Raw genomic sequence first — 8,797 nt, forward strand, 5'->3', positions numbered from 1 at the left:
TTCAAGCAATGAAAATGCATAAAACCCAAAAATAACAAAATGTTCATTCCTTATTACGTCAACGTCACATTAGATGGATGAATAAATTACAATTCTTGTTTTATATCACTAACTAAAATGGAATAACGCAAATAAACATGGACTTTACCAAAATAATTAATATGCCACTCTTAACCTTTCAGTAGTCGCGCGCGGACTCCGCACCTACTTTTATTCGACGATAATTTTGATTATCCCCTCTTAATAGGCATCGCGCTTCTCGGTACCTTCCGGCGAGATCCCGTGGCAGTTTATGGTTGAGTAGTTGAGTGGACAGGTTGTTGTTTTTTCTGAAAATTTTGGATCGCGGACTGACAGTCCGCAGCGACTAGTTACGTACTTAAAATTATTAGAGCTTATATACTAAAGGTACGTTAGTTTCGGTATTTTTAGGTTTATCTGTATTATATATTATATATTTATTCATAGAATGGGGTCGTATGAAAAAGAGCAAGAGCGTTTAAACCGTTTAATGCAAGAATGTTTGGAGTCATCTGATGAAGAGGAACCACCTTTTGACCAATGCGAAGATGGGGAAGAAGATGCTGTAGAATTACAAGTGCATGAAATAGATAGTGGGCAGGACATTTCGGACGACGATTAAAATATTTTGCCGGAACATGTTGGCCCATTTTTCCTCGGTAAGGACCAAACTACCAAATGGAGAAAACACTGTTCCCCAAAAAATGTAAGAACTCATTCACTTACCTGGCCCAAAAGGCATTGCTAAATCGCTAAAAACTTCTTTGGCAATATGGCAGTGTTTTTTTCCTGCCAATATGCTACAAATTATTGTGGAAAATACAAATAAACACATTCAGGCCTCTCAAGACCGATATTCGCGTGAACGTGATGCCAAAACAACCAATGTCATCGAAATTAAAGCGTTAATCGGGCTTTTATATATGGCTGGAGTATTGAAAAGCAGCCGCTTGAATGCTGAGGATTTATGGCGAGTTGATGGCACTGGTGTGGAGATTTTTAGGCTTACTATGTCTCTACAAAGATTTCGATTTCTTCTACAACATTTGCGATTTGACGATCTTGAAACCCGCGAAGCTAGAAGGGCTGTAGACAGATTGGCATCAATTCGAGTTATGTTTGACATGTTTGTACAAAATTGTGAAAGTGCATTTACTCCCTTCCAATATGTTACCATTGACGAGAAGCTAGAAGCATTTAGAGGTAGATGTATTTTTCGTCAATACATACCCAATAAACCTAATAAATATGGAATTAAAATTTATGCTCTTTGTGATCCAAAAGTATTTTATACCTGTAAGATGGAAGTATATGTTGGCAAACAACCGCCAGGTGTATGGGAAGTAAATAACTCTCCAGAAGCTGTTGTGGAAAGGATGTGTGAACCTATTAGAGGAACTGGAAGAAACGTGACTACTGATAACTGGTTCACTAGTTTCAAACTAATAGAAAATCTAAGAAAGAATTTCAAGTTAACTCTTTTAGGAACGGTGAGAAAAAATAAAAGAGAAATTCCTATCGAATTTTCACGACCAATAAATCGTCCTGAAAAGTCTTCTATGTTTGCGTTTCATGAAAATTGTACGTTATTATCGTATATAACAAAGAAGGGCAAAAATGTTTTGCTTATGTCAAGTTTGCACCGTGACGACATTATTGATAGTGAAATAGGTAAACCGGACATAATAGTGAATTATAATCGAACTAAGGGTGGAGTAGATACGGTTGATAAGCTCTGTGCTGCATATAATTGTGCACGTGGAACTCGGAGGTGGCCAATGGTAATTTTTTATTCCATGTTAAACGTTGCGGGAATAAATTCATTGGTAATTTTCAAGGCAAATGATATAGATGCAAATCTTTTGCGGAGAGATTTCTTACGTAAACTAGCGTTTGAACTTCTAAGCGAGCAGATAAGGATTAGCTCCACTTTATCAAATACACCAAAGTCAATAAAATTCAGAATTAGGGAGATTCTAGGGATAGAACCTGTTGAGCAGCCTCCGGAATCTCCACTATGAGGCAGTTTATCGAAACCAAAGTGGACTATTTTGGACCAATTGAAATAACTGTGAAAAGATCACGCGAGAAACGATATGGTGTAATATTCACTTGTATGGTTACAAAAGCTGTCAACTTCATGTATTCGGACAATTTGGTTGCAGAAGAGGTTTCCCAGAAGAAGTTTTTAGCGATAATGGAACCAACTTCAAAGGGGCGGAAGTGGTACTGGCAGAAAATTTTCAGAATATGGACCCAAAGGAAATTCAAAAATATTGCACACTGAAAAATGCTAAATGGAAATTCAACCCACCGTTTGCACCGCGTATGGGCGGCGGATGGGAACGTTTGATACAATCCATCAAGAAACACTTGAGAAGAAATTTTGAAGGATAGATATCCCTAAGAATATATCTTGAGAACAGCCTTCGCAGAAATAGAGAACATTTTGAACTCCCGACCACTGACGCACGTATCAACTGATCCAAATGATTCTGATGCGCTGAATCCAAACCATTTTTGATTGGGCCATTATATGCGGCATAACCTTGTTCAAAGGTTGAAGAAACAAATTCACATCTCCTGAAGAAATGGAAGGCAGCTCAGAAGATTGCCGATATATTCTGGCAACGTTGGTCACGTGAGTATATGTCATCACATATTGAAAGAAGCAAATGTCACAATGAACAGAATCCTCCTAAAATAGATGATATTGTTCTCATCTTGAACCTAACGCACCTCGGATCTGTTGGCTCAAAGGAAAAAATAGTACATCTTCATCCAGCAAAGGATGGAAAAATACGTGTTGTCGACGTTATGACAGCCAAGAAAATAATTTTCCAAAGGTCAGTCTCCAGATTATGTGTGATGCCAGTACACGACCAGAACGAAAAGATGAGTCATTGTTGATGAGACAATTACTGACGGGGAGAATGTTGAAGTTTAGTTGGTACATTTAGTTTAAAATTGTTACATTCTGTATAATTACCTTTGATGTTTTGTAAATCTTCGATAATATGTATGAGTTAGCTGTGACGTTGTTGAAAAAATAGATAAGAGTTAGTATGACGCACAAAATTTTGAATTTTGATTTGGTTCTTCGAGACAGAATAATTTCAGGTCATCTGTTCAATTCTTCTAATTTCGTTTAGAGTTTTTCCTTGGTGTTTTGTCGTTTTATCAATACAAATAGTGAATCTTGGCTTGAGACACTCAATGTTGGTTTTTCTTTCTCTATTTGGGTACTGAGTAGGTCTTGTTTTCAATGTTTCCAAATGATCTACATGTCCTTCTTTCAATTACTGCATTTTCCACCGTCCTTGGAATTTCATAAAAAAACTTATTACGAATAAAATCTGCAATGGAATTTCCTTTGAACTTCAATTCAATATTTTCATCGCTCTGCTCAAAAAACCTTGGAAACTTAGGTTAAGGAATCACTCCTAGATGGTTTAGTTTCAATTTTTTTAAGGTTGCTCTCCGGGAAGCTTTCATTGGCCAGAACAAAGCAACATCGAGTGGATCAAGCAGATTTATTGAGTTGGGAGGGACACATTTGAGACATTGTACTCACATTTTACTCATATTATGACTATTTCAATTAAAACTTCTGGTCTGTTTCATTTTCCAAAATGAGAAATAATGATTCTCCTGGAGCAATCTTCGAATAAATCAGAGTGAAAAGATCTGCTCATGCTTCTGATGTATCTAGCTCTTTCAATTTGTAACCCTATCCAACCGTCATAAGATTGTTCGGCCTCATAAACAACAAGGAGTGTAATTGTATCATCAATGATGACAAACGTGATAGTTGTACTGAATACAGCAATGTACCAAATTTTATTTCAAAGATAACTTATAATAACTCACGGAAGGATAAAAACTGTTAAATAACTTTAGATTTTATCGTAATTGCTTGAATAGACTAATGAAAAAGGAAAAGAGCAGTATTATAAAAATGAACTAAAAAAGATTGAGAGATATATGAAGAAGATATGAAAAGTTGGAAAGTGAAAAATGAGAAAAATGTATATGGAATATATGATAATCGCGATGCTAGCACAAAAGATCAAAAAGATATAGCTAATATCTTCAGGCATTTTTTTCATCGATTCTCAAAATTTGTAATGGTATATCACTGTACAAGAATGGAGATACAAAATATATTGAAAAGTTATTGGAGTATTTTCATATATTTATGAAGAAAGCTTTTGATACTTCATTTCACTCCAGGCTCCTCGAAAAAGCAATACGAAATGAGAGATGTTTGCTTTGAAATTTTCTGGAGTTACTCAGAAACAGAAAACAGTTCGTGAAAATAAATTAATATAAGAGTAGCTTACAAATAGTTAAGTGTGGTGTTCCTCAAAGAACGGTTTTAGGACCTATTTTTTATCTTAATTCATATGAAGATGATACTGTATATATAGTGAATGAAAATAACCGGGGTGAGACCATATGAGAGCCTGGAGATAGTATGTCCATTTTGAGACATAACTTGAGTTATAACTTGATCACACTTAATATAACAAAAATTGAATTAATGACATTTTCTTATTGTGAAAAATATCAACCAAACTTCAATGAGATGGAGATTCCTAGTTCGAAATGTTGGGAAAAACATTCAAAAAAATGCAATTGGTGTCTTGAATTGAATAGAAACCCAGAAAGGAAATATTCAGATATTCATATAGATTGCTGTCTGAAGTGGAAAAAACATTCAATGGAATCAACAAAATTTGGAAAAATATATTCGAAGTGAAAATGAAATCATAACCTGGGGTGGCGCATCTGAAAATTCACTGAAATCTGTCAAGTTTCTTCATATGTATGCAATGAAACTAATTTTTAAAAAACCATCTAGATTTTCATCAAAAGTTTCATTCAGGAAATATTTCATTTCAATTCATAGACAAACATTCTACAAAATCAGTACCATTTGCATAATTTATTTTTTGCCAGTACTGACACAATTGAACATTAGTATGATACAAGATTAAAGACCTAGACTTTGAAATTGCTGATTTTACTCTACATTTAATGAAACAATATTCCATATTTGATGGTTGTTAAGTCAACAATAAAATTCCACGAGAGATTAAAAAGTTGAGAGCTACAGCATAAAAAAAACATCACAAAAAAACATTATTTGAAATAATTGAGTTCAACAGATTATCTATTTTACCCTTATTCATAATAAAACACTATTGTTGATACATTCCTTCATTTCAATTTATTCTTCATTTCAATGAAAAATATGTATTGACAGTTGACATAGTCTCCATTTTTCAAATGACCCAGTCAAACCCTGTGTTGGAATATTAGGCATGTACTAACTTTTTTTTCAATATTTTACAAACTTATTGAAGCAGGAAGCGAAATTGTCTGTCCTGACATTATTATATCCGGTTCGGAGACATTATTCTTTTTGAAAAAAACCGATGCTTGGATTTTCGTGGATTTGAATTGAACCCTGTTACTTTCATCCCAATTCAAAATGAACTCCAGTTCCTCATTAAAATATGCAACCCCCTGCTACCGTTAAAGATGTGCATCTGTAGCCGATGTCCTGGATTCCAAATATAATGACGAGACAAGTGTGCTGTCGTCAGCAAAGCAATATATTGGATTCTTGTTTCTTACCAATAAGTCGTCGATATAAAATAAAAAAATGGTGGGAGACAATATGGATCCCTGGGGAACACCAGCGTTGATGGTAAAAGTATTCGAGAGATATCCATCGGCGGCACTTGCAGGGAACGTTGTTTCAGGAAACTGGAGAGTCGTATACAAAAATGATCCGACCTGCTATCACAGCAATGTTTGGACGGCAAAACCTCATGCAACAAACGGTCAAAGGCCATAGAAATATCAAACGCAACAACTTTTGACTCTCCATGATTCTCCATTGAGTTATTTCAAATATAGGTGACATACGATAGAAGGTCGCCTATTGATCTTTGTTTCCGAAAGCCATATTGATGATCGCTCAAGATATTGAAGCCTTTCCAATATCTAAGGATTTGGTGGTTTACGGATTCATTCATGATGTGTTGTTTGGAAAATTTCAATTGCCCTTTTTAGGAATAGGTTGAACGCGAGCAATTTTCCAACACGAAGAAAAAATCCTATCCTTGTGAGATGGGTTGAAAAGTCTGCAAAATACTGGTGAGAGTTCATTGGCGTATTTTCAAAGTACGATGACGGGCACTTCATCAGGACCAGACACCTTGTTGATATTAACCATTTTCGAAATCTGCTTGACTAGACTTTGTCGCAAAGTAATTTCTTCGTTGAACCAACGAGGAGAAATTCAATTCCATTTGGTGAATCGAATCAGATTTATGTCAAACAGTAAAGAGATATCGTGAAGTATCACCAAGTGAAAGTGAATCATCTTTCAAAGTTATCCAAAAATGCATGATGGGAAGTGTGAAGGCTGAGATTTTCATATACGAAACTTCTATCAATTCACTTGAAAATTCAAACTTCATCTTGTGAAAAATGTTTCATATTACTCTTGTATATGCCAGATCAAGAATTTGTCGATCTATTACTCTCGGGTGGAACTATTTTTCAGATTGTTCAATTTTTTTTGTATCGATATTGATCGAGATGATTTTTCGAAATTATTATTTCACATACTGAATGAGCGTAATCAACCTGAATTTCCGTGGCGCCATTACCAAAATATTGAAAAAATTATTCAGTAGACTGATTTTCGAAAAAACACTGGTATTTCCACAGGAACTAGGTGGACATTTTTCAGGACTAGACAGATTCACTGTGATCATTTCTAGTATCCCAAAATGTGGAATCGATTTTGATTAATCCATTTTGAAACAGTACAATTTTTTTTAATGTGCATACTGTAACTTTTCATTTTGATGAAATGCTTCAATATTCATCTACACTTTTCACTGGGGATATACTGTGCGAAAATTCCAGTTATGCCCAGCTCCATTATTCATTTCCAATTTCCATTTATCCAATTTTCCATTACATCCAGTGGTAGTTTTCATTGGTTCATGAATAATAATTGCGAAAACAACCTGCTCGAAAAGCTACTTATTTCATGACTGGCTTCTTATGATGTATCTGACAATTTTTAAAAATTGCTGACAATATAAGCACTTTTCAAAATTTCTCAAGAGATTAGATCAGAATTATCATCATCATGACTCAGGTGTTGGATAATATAGTGCAAATGGTTTATATTTCAGTGGAAAGGTACGAAAACCGTCTTCTTGCATACAAACAGATTCTTTGGAAGAGGTTAACAACCATATGGAAGTGCATTTTATGATCTGAAAACGAGATTTGAAAGAATTAGCAATGTCAATTACGAGAAGTTTGAAAGAGTATGTCCAGTGACGAACGGAAAAAATACATTTTAAATTTTTAGGAGAGGAAGTTTTTGGCTTTCTACTAATCCATCCTAATACAGAACAATATGGAAATCTTCCATAGAAAAGAAGGAAGCAATCAATTTTAAAAAAAGTAACTCTAAACATAGATGTGTAGATAATGACATTCATTCACTTATTTGATTGAATCCCAGCCAGAAGGGATCTTATTCATATTGGATGGGTTATATTTTCAGGAGTAACTAATTATTTGGGTAAAAAGTTTCTGGCTTCCTACTACTCCATCTTGATACAAAAAAAATGGGAATATTTCGAAGAAAGGAAGAAAGCAATCAATTTTAAGAGTAGTAACTCTATACATAGATGTGTAGATCATGCAAAGAAGTAATGTTCAAACACGTGGGTTGGGCTACCTATCGGGCGCGTCCCCAGGTGGCGGATAGGGGAACGGCCAGGGGACTGAAGGTCCTATCCGAGAAGTCAATGTGGCCTAACGGACGGGGTTGACGGACTCCTGGTCAGTGGCAGAAATAAGTAGGGTGAGGGGAACTAAAACCCCCCAAAAGCCTTGCAAAACATGCCACCGCGGACCAGCCTACCCAAGCTAAGATGTAAGGAATCGTGTCGACAGCTGAATGGCCGCAGGGTTATATGCGGTTACGAACGATCCCCTTGAGGAACCGGGCGAAACCTCATTGTAACTAGCCTTCCTCTGGTAATGCGGGGCTCTGCTAGAGGTGACCAACCCTTCCCTTGCTACTCGTGGGAACATACATGGACACTAAAGGAATGAACAAAAAACCAACCAATCCCGAGGCTGGACAGCAATGCTCACCTCAATTTAGGGCGGGGGCTGGGGATGAACAGAAATGCTCACCCCAAGTTACCGCTCAGAAAGAGGCTGGACATAGCAGACCACCTCGCGATGCAACGCAAAGGCCAAGGCGTAAGCGTATCAGCGGCGCCGAGGCCAAGAGGAGGAAGAGAGCGAAAGAGGCAGAAGTGGCTGTAACTATGAGTGCACCCTTCTCCTCTCCCACTCCATACTCAACAACAAGGGCACCTCTTGCGGAGGGCGCCAAGAGCTCCGCCTTGGAAAAAGGCAAGGAACCGGCTGCCACCGCAGGAAAGCGCCCTCACGCGAGTACCTCCACGGAGGGAACCCCAAGAAGGTTGAAGAAGCTGCGCAGCGACAGAAATGTCGCTGCACCTTCCAAAACCTTTGTGGAGGTCGCCTTGAGACACCTCAAGGTAGCCATCATAGATGAGACTAACCCGTACGGTAAGGTTACCGCAGAACGAGAGAGTCTCATCAAAAAACAACTGTTGGAGGAGCTGGACAAGATCATCTTCTCCGCCTCCAGCAACAACAGCAAACCGCCCACGTTCAAGTCGTGGAAATACTCCGG

The sequence above is a fragment of the Leptinotarsa decemlineata genome, unplaced genomic scaffold (genome assembly GCF_025532065.1).
Source record: "Leptinotarsa decemlineata unplaced genomic scaffold, Ldec_3_MD MMD2_tig00078422_RagTag_RagTag, whole genome shotgun sequence".
Taxonomy (NCBI): domain Eukaryota; kingdom Metazoa; phylum Arthropoda; class Insecta; order Coleoptera; family Chrysomelidae; genus Leptinotarsa; species Leptinotarsa decemlineata.